A 16,846-nucleotide genomic window follows, 5' to 3' on the forward strand; every position below is an offset into this window, starting at 1 on the left:
GTGCAGGGGCCACCTGGCTCTACCGGGAGTCTCCTACCCAACCTTCCGGGCCACTCCTGCTCCCGGGGGCTCCCTGAGCCTAGCTGTGGGGTCTTTGTTCATAATATCCCGGCAAGGTCTGACATCTTTCATGTTGTTCACATTAGGGCTCCTCCATGGGGACCCAGGCCCCAGGGTCCCTGTTCTCTGCCCTGAGCCCCTCACCTGTAGATTCCCCCCGCAGCACCTTACTCTCCCCCACCCCCCTCCCCCGCCATCACCTCCCTGCCTCTCTGTCTTCCCTGCTCCCAGCCTCCTCTGATAGGATGCTGCTGGTGGGGCAGCCTGAGTCCCCTTGTTCCTCTCCCTTTGCAGAGCTTGTCTTAGATCAAGTTCTGCTGGTCTCAGCTTGCTGCATGCCCTGCTGCTCTTGTCTGAGACCTGCCCTCCAGTCCCTGGGGCTGTCCTGGCCCTGACACCCACTGCTAGCCCTCCCTAAGGTCCTCATGGGAGCTGCTCAAGAGGTCGCTTATCCACTGACGGCTCCCACTGCCAGCCTCCACCCCACGCCGGGCCTAGGCTGGAGCCGGGTCCGCAGTGTGGACAACAGGCCCTGTCCTCAGGGCTCTCACAGCCTGCTGGGCAAACAGTTTACAGAATCAGATAGAGCCATTACTGCAGGAGCCGACCAAGGTGCTCGGGAGCTTGGTGGGCAAAGTGGGTTATGACCAGGAGAGAGTCCAGGAAGATGCATTTGAGCTTCTCCAGGCTCTGGCCGTGTGACCTCTGCCCCTCACCTGCTCAGACCATCTCCTCCCAGTGGCTTCTGTGATGCTCGCTGATCTCTGATCACAGCTTTGGGGGCACGTGTCCAGACAGTCCCATTGCCTTGAGCTCACCACCTGCTCTTGTGACCCCATCACGTGCTTCACATGGGCTGAGTTCTTGGCTGCCCCTGGAGTGAGGGCCCCTCTACTTGGTGTGCAGAATTGCACTTAGGGACTACTTGGGTAAGGAAAGGCTCTGATTCCTAGGAGGAAGCTACCCCTCTAGTCCTATCCAGCTGAGGGGCCTCCATAAAGGTCTCTCTGCCTCCTTCCCATATGAACCAAAAGCCTCACTTGTCATTTTTGTTGAGGTTGTGAGCAGATGTGTTTGCTGTCAGGGCAACCTGCTCCAGGTTTTTGTGGGAACAGAGGGCATGGTACCTAGAGCAAAACCAGCCCACTATGATGGTCTGCTGGCCAGTGCCCGCTGCTGAGGGGGCAGCCAGGCTGTACAGAGGGGCTGGCTCTCATCGTCTTGGTAACAGGGCCCAGACATGAGAGCACTGGAGGAGGCTGAGCTCCATTCTCCCCTGATGACCACCTCCAGGTGCGTGTCCCAAGGTTCAGGTTGAAGGCTGTAAGTGGAACACCATGTGAGTGGTCCTCCCAGCCCCTGGGCCTCACCTGGTGCATCTAACACCAGCTAAGGATGACCCTGGGTGAAGATGGAAGTTCCCATTCGAAGCGCATGGTTGGAGAAGGGTGAATAGCAGATCCTAGGAGGAGGGTTCTCTTCTGGACAGACAAAACAAAGTTAAACATAGCATGAGAGAATGAATGAATAAATGAATGAACCAGGAGAAAAACACATCTTTACAGATGATGGTACAGTTTGCAAATCATTCTTGTTTGTTCTTACAAAAGGCCTGTGACCCCATATTTTACACAGTGAATAAATATGTCCACAATTCCACCCATTTCTGTACCAACTCCCTGGTTTGAGAATCTCTTGCCTCAGTCAGCATTGTGCATGAAGATATAGCTGCTTCTTTGGAGATCTGAGATCATGCCATCCTTGCTTTACGGTTAGACTATGATTCCCAGCAATGATTATCTGAGTTTGTGACTAGAGCCATAAGGGCCCAAGACATGGGTCATTATCCAGAACCAAAGATGAGAGGGCCCTTCACCTGGGAATCAGAGAGCAAGCGGATTACTCAGTTTAAATCTCATACTATCTTCCCCTACATACACCAAAGAATGCACTGCTTTCTCTCATGCCTTTATCTAAACGCATAGCTCATTCTCCCCTGCATCATGATCAGCTGCTGCACTTGCTTCTTACGGGCAAGACCTGCATCTGCTCATCTTATCCTCCCAGAACTTGGGACCTATGGTAGATTGTTTGCAAAGATAGTTTCAACAACCCCTCTCATTCCTGTGTGTATGGCCCTTTGCAATGTGGCTCTGCTGCGTTTTCCATGAAGAGGTGGAGTCTGTCTCCCTACCCCTTGAATTTGGGTTTGCATGTGATTTGCTTTGACTACTATAATGCAGCAGCCTATTCCTCAAGAGGACTAGCTTTTGCTACTCCTAGTCCTCAGCTTTTGCTCTTGTACTCTTAGAATCTGCCAGTCTGTGTGTGAACACGCTTGGGCTAGCCTGCTGGAGCATGAGAGACACATGGAGAAGAACAGTACCATCTCAGATGAGACTCACAAGACTGACTGCCACCAGCACCAAGAACTGGACATATTAATAAGGCCATCTTGGACCTTCCAGGCCCAGTAAAGCCACTAGAAGACTGTAGTCACACTAGTGATACAGGTGAGGCTAGCAGAAGAATCTCCCAGCTGAGCCCAGGCCAAATTGCTGACTCATAGAATTGTGAGCAAATAATATGGTGGTTGTTTTAAACAGCTAAATTTTGAAGTGGTGTGTTACACAGTAATAGGTAATGGGTACAGGGAAGTTTGTAGTTGTAGAGGGTTGAACTGTGTGTCCCCCCAAAATGTGTTCAGGTCCTAACCCCCAGTACCTGTGTAATTTGGAAATAGGGTCTTTGCTGATGTAACCAAGTTAAGATGAGGTCATACTGTATTAGAGTGGACCCTAAATCCAATGCTGTTGTCTTTATAAGGGAAAGGAGAGAGATATTTGCATATAGAGACACAGAGGGAACACAGGGAAGAAGGCCACGTGACTATGGAGGCAGAGATTGCGGGTGTGATGTGGCTATAAACCAAGGAATGCCAAGGATCGCTGGGAGCCACCAGAAGCCAGAAAGGGGCAAAAAAGAATTCTCTCCTAGTGCCTTTGGAGGGAGCATGGCCCTGCTGACACCTTGATTTCAGACTTTCAGCCTCCAGAACAGGGAAAGAATACATTTCTGTTGTTTTAAGCCACCCCAGTTTGTGGTAATTTGTTACGGCAGCCCTAGGAAATGAATGCACTAGTTCAACAGTTTTGCTCAGGGAGTGCTGGCTGGATGCATGGAGAAACTGAGAAGCACAGAAGCCATCCTTATGGCATCTCTTCCCTGCACTGGCTGCAGTCACCATGTAGCTGGGTCACCACTGCCCATGCACACGCATGTCCTGCTTAGCCCTTGAGGCCTGGCTCCGGGTCTGCCAGGCATGCTCACGGCTTTCTTTGAAATGAAGATGCAGGGTGTGTGTGTGTGCGTGTGCACACTTTTTTCTGCACATAAAAGTAGTTTTGTGAGCCTTTAAATATGCTTAGAAAATATAACAAAGTAAAAAGAAGAAAAGAAAAATTACCCATAACTTTATCTTCTAGAGACAGCCACTGTCAACATCGGTTTGTAAATCCTTAGTCTCCTCGTTTATACAAGTATTAACATACTGTATGTGTTGTTTTGTGTCCTATGTTCTTCACTCAGTAATATGCCGTGGACTTTTTCTGTGTCAGTAACCGCGAGTCTGTTTACTCAGAACGTGTTTATTGAATACCCCTTGTGTGTCAGATGCATGAAACAGTGCAATGATGAAAATGACTGCATTCATAGTCCCTGTCCTCGTGAAGTTTATAGCCTAGCAGGGGACACAGCCATCAAGCAAATAATTACACAAATACTTTTTTGATTTTCTATTTTGTGACCATTTTAGAATTACAGAAGACTTGCAAAAAATGGTGCAGATTTCTCATATACCCATCACTTAGCTCAGCTTCCTCTGATATTAACATCTCCCACAACTAATATTATAGTTCTGAAGACCAAGAAATTAACATCGTTGCAGTACTATCTAGTACAGATTTTCTTATATATATATATATATATATATATATATATATATATATATATGCACACACACATAAGAATGTTTTTTTCTGTTCTAGGATTTAAACCAGTGTCTCATGTTATGTTTAGTTGTTAGTTTTCCTAAATCGCCTCCAATCTGTGACAGTTCTTTAGTCCTTCATGACCTTGAGACTTAACAGTACTGGTCAATTACTTTTTAGAAGGCCCCTTAATTTGGGTTTGTCCAATGTTTTCTCATGATTAGATTGAGGTTATGTGATCAGAAAGGATGCCACAGGGGTGGTGTGCCCTTCTCAGCACATGGTATCAGGAGGTACATGATCACAATATGTCTTATTACTACTGATGTTAACCTCTTGGTCACTTAGTTAAGTTAAAATCTGCCAGGTTTCTACACTCCAGTGTTGCCATTTTTCCTTCTGTCATTAATAAAAATTTCGTTTGGGGAGAGTATTTTGAAACTATGCAAATATCATTTTTCTTCTTTAATTTTTGCCACTAAGATTAACATCCAGGGGTGGACCTTGCCTGCAGAGATCTGGAGTTCTAGTGGTAGTTTTGTATTTGCTCTTTCCTTCTATATTTAGTAAGTAGAATTCTTCTGTAAGGGAGAGTTGTCACAAATACTTCTTCTGTGACAGCAGTGAAGAGTTTTACAAGGATGCACTGAGAACAGAAAACAGAGTGACTTCACTCAGTCGGGGTAGTCAGGGAAGTCTTGACTGGGGAGGTGACATTTGAGAAATTCCTGCAGGATCAAAACAACTTAGAAGGGCAAAGGGTTGGGGGCACAGGGGAGAATGTTCCAGGCACAGGGGATAGCATGAACAAGAGATCTACACCTAAAGCCAATGGAGACTGCATGAAACTGCGTGATTGACTTTGGCCAGGTAGAAACCTTGGTCATCTGGAGGGGCTTCCCCAGTTGAGAGGCACAGCTGCTTCTTACTCCAGCCAAAGCCTTGCCAGGTGGAAATAAGGGCCTAGAATTGCTGGAATTTCTGGAGTTCAAGAGAAGATGGACATCTGGATTTTTTTTTCCATAAAAATTTTCAATCTTTTTAATTTCAGCAAATAATCCCATTCTCATTAAAAGCCAAATGAAACCTGCGAGCTGTCAGGGTCTTGGTTTTTTTTTTTTAAGACTTTATTATTTTAGAGCAATTTTTGGTTCACGGTAAGATTGAGGCAAAGGTACAGAGATGTCCCATATGCCGCCTGCCCCCACCTCCCCACACAGCTTCCTCATTATCAACACCCCACCCCACAGTGGTACATTTGTTATAACTGATGAGCATACACTGACACATCATAATCACCCTAAGTCCCAAGTTTACATTAGGGTTCGCTCTTGGTACTTACATTCTATGTGTTTTGACAAATGTGTGATGACCTGTATTTACCATAATAGCATCATACAGAGTGGTTCATTGCCCTAAAAATCCCGTGTTCCGCCTCTTCATCCCTTTCCTCTCCCTTCCCTCCCACCCCCAGCTGTCAGGTTTTACCTGTGCATGGCTGAATCATAATTTATTTATATCTCCTATGGCTGGACCTTGAACTTACTATCAGTTGTTCACTGTTGTAAACAACGCTGTGATGAACATCCTTGTACAGACAACCTTGGCACCTTCTTCAGCTGTGAAGGTTTGCTCTGAATAATCACCTCTGGCCTCTCCATCACCAGACCCCGTGGCTTTTCCAGGCCTGCTCTCCTCCACCCCTCTGAGCCCGATGCCTCCATTCTCCCTCTACTTTCCTTCAAGCCAGAGTTGACTGAGACCACCCGGGAGTTCACACCTTAGTAGAGTGTGTGAGGTGATCTGGGATGTGGTCCCACTGAAGGTGCTCAGCTCTCACCTGGGCAGAGGGGCACTGCTGGTCCTGGTCTTAGGGGCATTTCAGGCCGGAGCTCTGGCCTGGCTCATTCTGCTGCTCTGCTTCCTGGAGGAGAAGGGCCCAAGGCCAGCTCTGCAAGAGCTCTGGTTGCTGAAAGGGCCGCAAATACATTCTTGGTAGATTCACTGAATTGCTCTGATAAGGCTGGTATGGAGGAGATAAGGAGCTCAGGCCTGGTGCCAGAATCCAGAGAGGAATTCCCAGTACACGGGGAGGGAAGAACCTGGGGTCCATGCTTAGAGCTGGCAGGCAGGGCCCATCACCCCAACTCTCTGGCCACGATCAGGTTTCTTCCAGTTGTGCCCCCTTGTGCCTTGGCGTCGTGACTGGGCAGTTCTCACTGTGTGAGTCAAAAGCCAGGCTGACACATGGTGGAGGGGAGAGGCAAAAGGAAAGGCAGCTTTCCTTTCCCCTAAAGCTCCTACCTGGGGAGACAGGAGAAAACTCCCTTGCTGGCTTGTCCTAAAGAAGTCTTCATCTGTGTCCAGGTGAGAGGAGAGGGAGGAGCCCTGATGGCTGCTCCTGGGGGGTGAGGTGGGGGATACCTCATGTTCTCTGGGTCTTAGATTGGTCCAAGTGGCACCTACTGGGGGATTTTTAAAGTTATGAATAGAATAAAGCTACAAGAGAGTCTGGCTGTCAGTGCACTTCCTTCCAGAATAATTTTAAAAGTTTAAAAAATGACCATAGAAATAATAATGTCCCCGTTTACTGAACACCTAATCTATGCTGGACATCATGCTAAGGGCTCTTCATACATTTTCTCACTTAACCCTCATGCCAGCTTCCAGCGGTTCAGATTAACAGCCTTGTGTTCAGGATGAGATTAAAAACCTATTCAGAAGTTTTATTAAGGCCAGGCCTGTGAGTGGTGACAGGCTTGGCGGCCACAGCATCCAGAAATCCCCACCCAGATCACAGTGGACAAGACCCCGCTGTCTGCTACACACCCACTCATCTGTCTTGTGTCTGCTTTTAGGGGCCCTAGAACATATGTCACCACCCTGGGGCTTTGTCATGTTTCCCCAGCTTGGGGGTGGGGGTGGGCTGCCTGTAGAGGGAGGGTTCCAAGTCTCCAGAAGCTTCTGCCTCCTGAGTCTGGGCTATCAGGTGAAATACCCTTGACTGGCGGAACAAGCTGCCCAGTGTCCCCTCCCCTGGGAAGGGCTTCATTCTAGTTCTGGATTTTTCATAGTCTCCCCTGCCTCTGTGCTTTACAAGGATCATGCATACTCAGACATTTGTGATAATGAAATAGACACTATTTCTAACATGGCCTCTTTGGAGGCTCTTGAGATCCTATGCTTTATAGATTCATTTTTTTCATTCATTTCTTGGGGCTCAGTGAGTACTCACTGTACCTGGCACTGCTGGAGGGACTGGGAACACTGCAGTGATGTGGCCCCAGCCTTCCTGGGCTTATATTCCTGTGGGAAAAATCCTCAGTGAAATACTAGCAAAATGAATCCATATAAAAAAGATTATATGCCATGACCAAGTGGGATTTACCCCAGGGATGCAAGCTTAGTTTAGCATCTAGATATCAATGTCATTCTCCATATTAATAGATTTAATAACAATAATCACATGATCATTTCGATAGTTGCAGAAAATGCATTTGATAAAATCTTACACTCTTTCGTGATGAAAGCACACAAGAAACTGGAAATAAAAGGGAACTTCTGAACTTGCTAAAGGGCATCTCCAAAACCTCACAGCTAGTATCATACTTAATGGTAAAAACTAAACGCCTTCCCCCTAAGATCAAGACAAGGATATCTGCTCTCACCACTTCTATGCAGTATTGTACTAGAAGTTGTAGCCAGAGCAATTAGGCAAGAAAATTAAATATAAGGCATCCATATTGGAAAGGAAAAAGTAAGACTCTCTCTATTTATAGATGACATAATCTTGTATGTAGAAAATCCTAAGGAATCTGCTAAAAAAAACTAATAAATAATAATAAATTACTGCACACAACAAAGGCTCAGACCCCTGACACAAGCTCCCCAGTGCTGCAAAGACTTAACCAAAGGGCTAGAATAAAAGACAACAACTATTTAACACCTGCTGCTCCATGACAGCTGGGTTTTCCCCAGTTCTGTTCCAGTCGACCTTGGGTCCCAGCATGTAGGCCAGCACTTCTTGTCATGGTGACCTACTTGTTGGGAATGCAAAAGGCTGTCTGCTCCTGGCCTTGAAGCAGCTCCTGGGAGCTCTGACACATTCCTGCCCCAAACTGATCCCACTCCAGCCTTGACCTCCTGAAGGCCTGGTGGTGAGGGGACAAGCCTGCTGCTTACTCCTGTGGGGCTGTGTTGGCGGGGCCACCTGAACACATGAGTGAATTTTGTCCCATCTGTCTGTCTGCCACTTGATGTAGATACCAGATGTTTTATCCTAGTAGAAACTCTCTTGGGAAGAGTGAGTCCATGTGTAAGGAGCATGTGTGCATCTCTGGGGGTTTGTATGTGGTGTGTGCATGGGTATGGATGTAGGCCCACAAGGCTATTATGTGTGTGAGTTTTTTTGTGTGTGTAAAAGTGTGCATACCCACTTTAGTGTACCTGAAGGTTTACCATGGATGTTGGTGGGCAGGTGTGCATGTGGCCAAGCCCTCAAGTATATTTCAAGTCTGGGTGTGTGTTTGGTGTGGAAGTGTGTGTATGTAACTGGATGTGAAAGTGTGTTCAGCAAGAGAAGGGACTCTCGCCTGTCCACTGTGCCACATATCTGGGCTCAGATGCAGAAAAAAATCAGATGGAACCTTCCCTGCAGTCATGGCCCTGCACCTATGTGCACAGGAATGGAGCTCAAATCACCTCCTGAGCTGGAAGCACCTCTTCTGTGCAAAGCTGGAGGTGGATGCACTGAGCAGGGAGGCCCTGCCTTAGCTTCAGATGGATGCTCTGAGGGGGTGTGGATCACCCTAGGCCCACCCTGGGGGAAGAGCCACCCGGGGAGCTGAAGACCCTGCAGGATTCAGAGAGGTCATCCTGGGGGATCCCCATTTCTCCCCCCTCACAATGCTCCCTCACTGCCTGCTCCCCTGCCCTTTTCCCTCCAGAGGCTTCAACCACAATCTTCATACACATGTGTGACTTTCTCTGTTACCTCCTTCAAATCTTTGCTCAACTGTCACCTTCTCAATAACCACCGCTTTAAAACTGCAACTCTCCCCTTAGCCCCACTGCCTTACTTTCAACTCCTCATGTCTCTTACACTCCTGTGTTTTTTTTTGTTTGTTTGTTTTTGCTGTACACGGGCCTCTCACTGTCGTGGCCTCTCCCGTTGCGGAGCACAGGCTCCCGACACACAGGCTCAGTGGCCATGGCTCACGGGCCCAGCCGCTCCGCGGCATGTGGGATCTTCCCAGACTGGGGCACGAACCTGTGTCCCCTGCATTGGCAGGTGGACTCTCAACCACTGCGCCACCAGGGAAGCCCCACTCCTGTGTTTTTCCCGAAGCTCTTTTCATCTTCTCGCACAATGTGGACCAGCAGCAGGAGAGGACGTGAGTGTAGAAATGGAGAGTAAGCATTTAGAAACTTCTGTACTACAGTACCTATAGATACTTCAGCATCTGTGGCAATTTGGCATTGCCCTGAAATCCAAATGCAGACTGGAAAAAAATACACTGGCTTTTTGCCACAGAGGGTTTAAGAATCATTGTTCTAACACACCTATAAAATTTATTCAGTTTCCTGTTTTTCTCCCCACCATCCCACTGCTGCTTGAATGCAAGCTCCACAGGACAGGGATTTTGTCTGCTTTGTTCCTCATGTTCTCCTAGGACCTAGAATAGTCTGGCACATAGTGGGGGCTTAATTGATATTTGTTGAATAAGCAAACTGGCAGAGATGGTCTGAGAGGGTGAAGCATCATCAGCTCGACATGGGGTAGGAGGGCAGCCAATGCTCCCGGAGCCCCTTCCTGCCTGGTCTGGCTGTGGGCACAGGGCTCTGGTCTGAACCCTTGTGAGTTGTTCTTGGGACTCAAGTACCACAGGGCATGGCTGGGAACAGTCATCCTGATACAAAGAATTCCACGTTGCCCCTACACGGAGGGAGCCCGGGGCTGGCAGGGGCAGGCAGGAGCGGCTGTCTTGGAGGCGGAGGGAATTGGGTTCCACCAGCTGTTCCCATGGCTGGGGCTGGCCGGGGCCCACGTGGCCTGCAGTGCCTGGGCCTGCCTCACGGGCCAGCCATCCTGCAGGGCCGGTTCTGGGCTCACACACCCCCGGCCACCTGCTCAGCGGCTCCCCTCCACCTCGGCCCAAGCCCTCGGGCTCCACCTCTCCTTCTCTGACCCCAAGACTCCACCCACAGAATCTCTTTCTTCCTCCCTTAGCTCCAGAATCGTGGGGTCTGGCCAAGGAGAGGGGCATCGGCCCTCTGGCCAAAACATCCTAAGAAGCTACTGTCCAGGAAGTGTTCAGGGCCACTTGTGACCTCAGCATGGGGACAGGAGGAACCTCTGTGTGATTGAAATTATATATTCTTCTTTTTTTTTTCTTTGCGGTACGTGGGCCTCTCACTGCTGTGGCCTCTCCCGTTGCGGAGCACAGGATCCGGACGCACAGGCTCAGCGGCCATGGCTCACGGGCCCAGCCGCTCCATGGCATGTGGTATCTTCCCGGACCGGGGCACGAACCCGTGTCCCCTGCATTGGCAGGCGGACTCTCAACCACTGTGCCACCAGGGAAGCCCTAGTCAACACTTTTGACCACCCCTGCGCTTGGCTCAGGATGGAATATAACAGTAAAAGAGATGGTGGGAACATAAAGGTGTTTGGACACACAATTGGCCTTATTCATCACTGTACCCTCAGTGCCTGCCCCAGTTCTGGGAACATGGCGGGCACTCAATAAACATCTGTAACACAAATGAATGAATGAATGAATGAAGAGATGGCCCAGTCATTTACAGAGAAATAGGATGGAGTAAAGAGAAGTCAGTCTTGCTGAGTCAGAGAACCCAAGCCTTAGAGAAGAGCTTCTGGGAAGGAGGGCTGTTTTTCTTTATTTTATTTTTCATTTATTTATTTATTTATATGATCACCTCCTTCTTTTCTTTTTCTCTCTCTTTCTCTCTTGGCTGTGCTGGGTCTTCATTGCTGCACGCTGGCTTTCTCTAGTTGTGGTGAGCCATGGCTACTCTTCGTTGCAGTGAGCGGGCTTCTCATTGCGGTGGCCTCTTTTGTTGAGGAGCACGGGCTCTAAAGCGCAGGCTCAGTAGTTGTGGCACACGGGCTTAGTTGCTCCGTGGCATGTGGGATCTTCCTGGACCAGGGATTGAACCTGTGTCCACTGCATTGGCAGGCGAATTCTTAACCACTGCGACACCAGGGAAGTGCCAAGCGAAGTCCCTTTATTTTAAATTAAAGAAGGTTGCTGTAGTTTTCAGGGTGAACCTCAGCTGTGGCTTCCTCAGTTAGTCACTCCATGGTTGCGATTTTGGTATTTTTGCCGCTGATGCAACTCGCTGTGAGGATTGCCACAGCACATTGTGTTGAGCAAGCAGAAGCTGTAAAGGAGAAATGGGGCAGGGCCTCCTGGAGCTGGAAAAGAAGGCCAAATTGATGCAAGAAGAGGCAAAGCAGTGCAGGGAACTGTCCACATTGTTGCCCAACCACACCTGGAATGTGGCCGCAGGTAGGAGCCTTTGGACTTGCAAGAGGCATTTATCCTGTGACATTTGGCCAGCTCAGAATCAAAAGCGGACAGACAGGCCCTGCCACCATCAAGTTGGCATGGCTCTCCAGGGCACCTGGGGAGCTGACTGTCAGATGTCCGTATGTCCCCACACCCACCCCAACCCCATGGCCCCACCAAACTCTGGCTAGGGGCCTGGAGCTTTGCTCGGTGGGTGAGAGCAGGGGGCGGACATGGGCCAGCCACGGGTCTGGTCCTCTGCAAGGCCTATTGTCCGGACTCTGTGGCGACATCTCTCCGCCAGATTCCAGGCCTCCTGGTTGTAGGCACCTCTGCCCCAGGGGAAAGAGCTGGGTACCCCAGGTGGGTACCCAAAAGCAGCCACTCCTTGTGTCCTGGGTTGGAGTAACTGCAGCTTCATTGATCCCCAGCTCCAAGTCTCATCGGAGAGAAACACGGATGAGCCCAAATTGAATCATGGTGCCTCCCAGGGCACCGTTCCTTTGGATGCTCGATGCCGGAAGCCCAGATGCAGACTGACTGGGAGGTTAATGAAGCTTATTATGCCTTGAGGCGCTCCCTTGAACAAGCCCCTTCCAAGACTCTAGAACTCCTTTTGTATTTGCCATTTTGCATTCTTCTTCTTCAAGGGGGACCCCTCAAATGATATAAACTTCAGGTCCCACAAAACTGAACCCACCCCTTGACTCTGTAAAATCTTGAGCAGACAGTGGGTGCCTGGTGGCTCAGCGCTTGTGGGCCTCCTGCCTGAATCTCAGACCAGGACTTCTGCCCGGCAACCTGGGGGTCAGATGGCGGAGGGCTCCAGCTCAGAGCAGGCAGTGTCCTCTTTGTGGCCCAGGGTGGGTGGGTTGGAACTGTCGGGCAGGCCCAGTAGAAGGAGACCATCAGCTACAGGAAGATCAAAGCCTCATCTTGAGAAGAAGGAGCCGACAAGTGTGAATGCACCAGATCAAATAGCACTTCTAATTATGTCCATATGGCCTACTGGCGGGGCGTTTGGTGCTAACCCATGGTTGACCGCTGGCTTAAAATGGATGCTGTGATATAAAATACCCTGAACTGTACACTTTAAAAGGGTGGATTTTATAGTGTGTGAATTATATCTCAATTAAAAAAAAAAAAAAAGGAAGGCTGAGATCTGGGTTGCTGTGGAGCTGGGTTGCTGGGTCCCAGCTTGGACCCAGACGTGGCGGGCCCATGAAGGCACTGCTTGGTGTCAGGGCTTCTGGGCTGCTTTTTGAGGCATCAGTCACACACGGGGACCAGTGTTCAGGGACTACTATGTCCTGACCGGGTCCTCACTGAGCTAGGAGACAAGACGGTGGCACTGCAAACAAGGTTCCTGTCCAGCTCAGGTCCCCGGGGCCCGTGGAGGGGCTTCAGCCACTCCTGGGCTACTGGGCCCCAGTTTGCTGCCTGCATCTTGGCATTTTTCACCAAACCCTCTGAGCCTGGTACCTGCTCTGCTGGGGCCAGGGGAAGAGTTAACCATTAACCTGGAGGTGAGAGAGAGGAAAGGGCTGGGACAGCGCCCGCTGGTTGCCTTCCCGCCCTCTGGGGCAGTGGGGGCCCCTCCTGAGCCGCACTCCCAGCCCTGTTGGCGGAGGCACTGGGTGCGGGCAGGGCAGGCAGAGCAGAGCTGTCCCTCGCAGAGGAACTGGGCCTCCAAGCGCCCGGCAGAGCCACCTGTGGGACCCAGGGACTGGCCCTGTCGTGGCCCAGGCCCCCTCACCGCGGGTGCCCGGGTACCTGGGCAGACACTCCCCTCCCCAGGGCCAGCCCAGCAGCACGCCCCCAGCCCAGAGCTTTGTTAGTTAGGCTGCATGTCAGATGGCACTGAGAAGCCTACTCAACCCCTTTTCTGAGAGGACACGGCCCCTCACACCCACGGGTGACCCTGTCGCTAGACGCTGTGGTGACCCGGCAAGGACACCAGCCAGAAGATATCGGTGCCCCTCCAGTCTTTCTCTGTGGGACACACTCAGGCACACATGTGCACATACACATACACAAATGCACATGCACATGTGTGTGTTGGGCACACTGGTTTCTTCTACCCCCTGGTCTGTGCCAAGGAAATATTAAAGTGACTCTTCATGGACTGGCTCCTGCAAAAGGCACAGATGCTTTGCAAGCCTCTGGTCCAGGTCCTGGGGGTGGGATGGTGCGCTCGTCAGGCCTTATAGCACCGGACCTGAGCTGCCCTCCAGGGCTCTCTTGGTGGCAGGTGGAGGTGAAGAGGAACCTTGTGGCCAGGCTCTTCTTTGGAGCGTCCTGCCACAGGCGCTGCCGTTTCGTCTGGACACCACATCTTAGCGAATGTCTCTGTGGGCTGGTGTGGCCGAGGGAAGCAGATGGGAGCAGCAGCTCCACTGTTCGGGCCACCTCCGAGGACCAGGCCTGCATCTGAGGAGGGCAACCTAGCCACAGTCCACATAGCAAATCACAGTCCGGGGCCTGGTAAGATGGGCATCGATGCTGCCCACATGGTGGGAGGTGGCCTGGAGGGGCTGGGGTGGAGGCGTGGCCACGGGGTGCATTGTGCTGGCCGCGGAATCTGGGGCCCATTGCTATCGCCAAGTTGCTAGAAGGTCCTTGGATGTTCCCCATTCCTCCAGCTGTTTGGCTCCATCTCTTGTGGGCAGGTTGGCCGGCTCGGGAAGCTGATCTCTAGGATCCTGCTCGGATACCCATCAACATGGCTGCTGAGTCCCTACACCAGCCCTGAAAATACTTCGCTCACTGCCGTGGAGGTGACCATTCCCATCACGGGCCTGTCTGGCTGCCCTCTGCCTGGTGGTTGGCTTCTGACAGCCTGATGAGGAAGCTCAGTGTGCTGACTGGCTGATGGCAGCAGGGGCTTTGTTTCTGATACAAGGACCCCTGAGATTGAGATGGTTTTCTCTTCTGTGGTTTGGAGTGATACGCTTTCCCGGAGCTTGGGCAGGAGCGCTGAGGTCACAGCCAGGGACGGAGGCAGAGCCCGAGGTCCTGCCGCACACACGAAGGCCCTCTGCGGGGCTCCAAGCAGCGCGGCTCCCCAGCTCTTGGATGGTCCCAGACAAGGACTCCATGCTGGGCAGGGGGAGGGAAGGGTAAAGCCACCTTGGGACACCCCTTCCTACTGTGGAGTGAGCACAGCGTGTGGGCAAACAAAGCCGGTTAGGACAAGGTTACCTGGGGAGGCCGCCGCTCTGCCAGACTCTCCCAGACTGAGAGAAATGTTCTCTGCGGAAAGCCAACCACATCCTCATTCCAACCTTGTCCTTAATGCAGCCCCACACACTCCCAGGACTTGTGGATCCTAGAAGACATTACACTGTGTAGCCTCCTAGCCTTGCAGATAAGGAGGGACCTGCCTTGCCCAAAGGTTTCCCACAATCAGAAAATGGAAATCAGCCTTCACTCCTCTTGTATGAGAAATGGCAGCCACCCTGAGCTGGTGGTTTATGGACATGCTCTGGTCAGTGTTTAAGAACCAAGGCGTACAGGAGCAAGGGGTGGACGAGTAGGGGTCCAGCTCAGTGCTGAGAGTGGGTGGGGACGTTGACATGGGTGGCCCCCCCAAAGTTCCTAACCCCTCTCCTTTCCCTCTCAGTGCAGTCTCTCACCTGTGCAAAGACACCGCTTTTAATTAAATTTTTTTTTTTTATTAAAATACTGTTATACCCAGTGGAATGCAGCAGCAATCCTGGTACAGGGTGGCATAACAAAACAGCCATGTTTACATTTTAAATATTTACGATAACTTAAACATTCAGACACACATCATGGTCTTTGGCAGAAAATGTTCACAGCACAAAAAAATACTTTAAAAGAAATACCAAATATTAATCCAAAATATATTAAGTTGTTTTTTTTCTTCCACAATATTTTTTTGCCTTTTTTTCTCTTTTTTCTTTTTTTCTTTGTAAACAATGCATATGAACCAAATGCATTTTTCAGCTTTCAAGAGGGGTAGGGGGATTTAAAAAAATATGCAATTGTCCAGCAAATGCAAATGTTTAAAAAGGAAACTTGAGGAACCATGGGAATAAAATAACACATATAAAACCTAAAAACGGTAAAGGAAAAAAAAAAAACACAAAGATTCAAGGAGAACTAAAAACAGTCAAGACAAACTGCTAAAACCCACCAATCGCTCCTGGGGCTGAGCTGGGGGCCTCTTTAAGACCAGAAGTCAAAGTCACGGCCGCTGGCAGGCTGCCATTGCATGCTTCACTCCAGTTCTCAAGCGCCAGCCCTGCTTCAGGGCGCTGGGCACGCGTGGCTCGAGGGGGCAGCCTCGCGGCGCCATGCTGTGACGGGGGCTCCATTCAGAGGACTGACTGAGTCACGTCTCGTGGACTAATTTTCACCAGCATAGCTCCCTCTCCCAATCCCTCCAGGGTGGGTGGACAAAGACCCTGATGAGAACAAGCCCATGTCTCCAGTTTCCTCTGGGAGAAGTGGTGCTGGGAACCCCACCACAGCGGACTTGTGTGGTGGCTCAGGGCTCATAACCAAACTGACAGGATGTCCCAAGGACAGGAGCTGTGGAGCCATTTCAAGAGGCTGGTGATGGGGGTGGGGTGGGGGGGTGTCCCATGGGCATTTCAAACGGGGTTCAAGATGGGGAAAAAGACAGCCAATATCCCGTGGATCAACTGGATCACGGGCCAAGGACTTGAGAAGGGGAGATAACTGGGCGGAACCGTGACAGCAGGGATGGGAGCACAGAACGAGGGGACACATCTGAAGCACCCCGCTTCAGTCTTCTGTTCCACAAGGAAGGGAATTATATACAAACCGCACAGCGCATCCCAGTCCTCTCCAAGTGAAGGGGTGAGGCTGTGGCCTCGACGGGCCCCACAAGATGCAAGTGTGGGTGAGCCCAAGGAGTCAGCGAGGGGCTGAGGAGGTTGGAGGGCCCACACTGAGCCAGGCCTGACTAGTGAACCAGCCCACCTGGCGTCCACGGGCAGCCATCCTTGGCAATCAGCCCCCAAATCAACATATCCTGTCCCTCTCTGCCCGAGTGTCCACGGGGGGTGCAGAAGGGGCTACTCCCTTCTGAGCTTTCAGTTGCTACCCCGGCAGCAAGCCTTGGGCTGCAAGCAGGTTAAGGTCCAGTCCTCAGTCCACATGGGCCCAGGAGGAATGTGGGGCTAAGCAGCAGAGTCTTCTGGGGGTCGGGTGCTCACAGCTCCCCTCTGCTCTGCAGCATCCTTCCTCAGCTCCTGGGGCCAGATGGTCAATGGG

Source organism: Hyperoodon ampullatus (genome assembly GCF_949752795.1).
Source record: "Hyperoodon ampullatus genome assembly, chromosome: 5".
NCBI lineage: Eukaryota > Metazoa > Chordata > Mammalia > Artiodactyla > Ziphiidae > Hyperoodon > Hyperoodon ampullatus.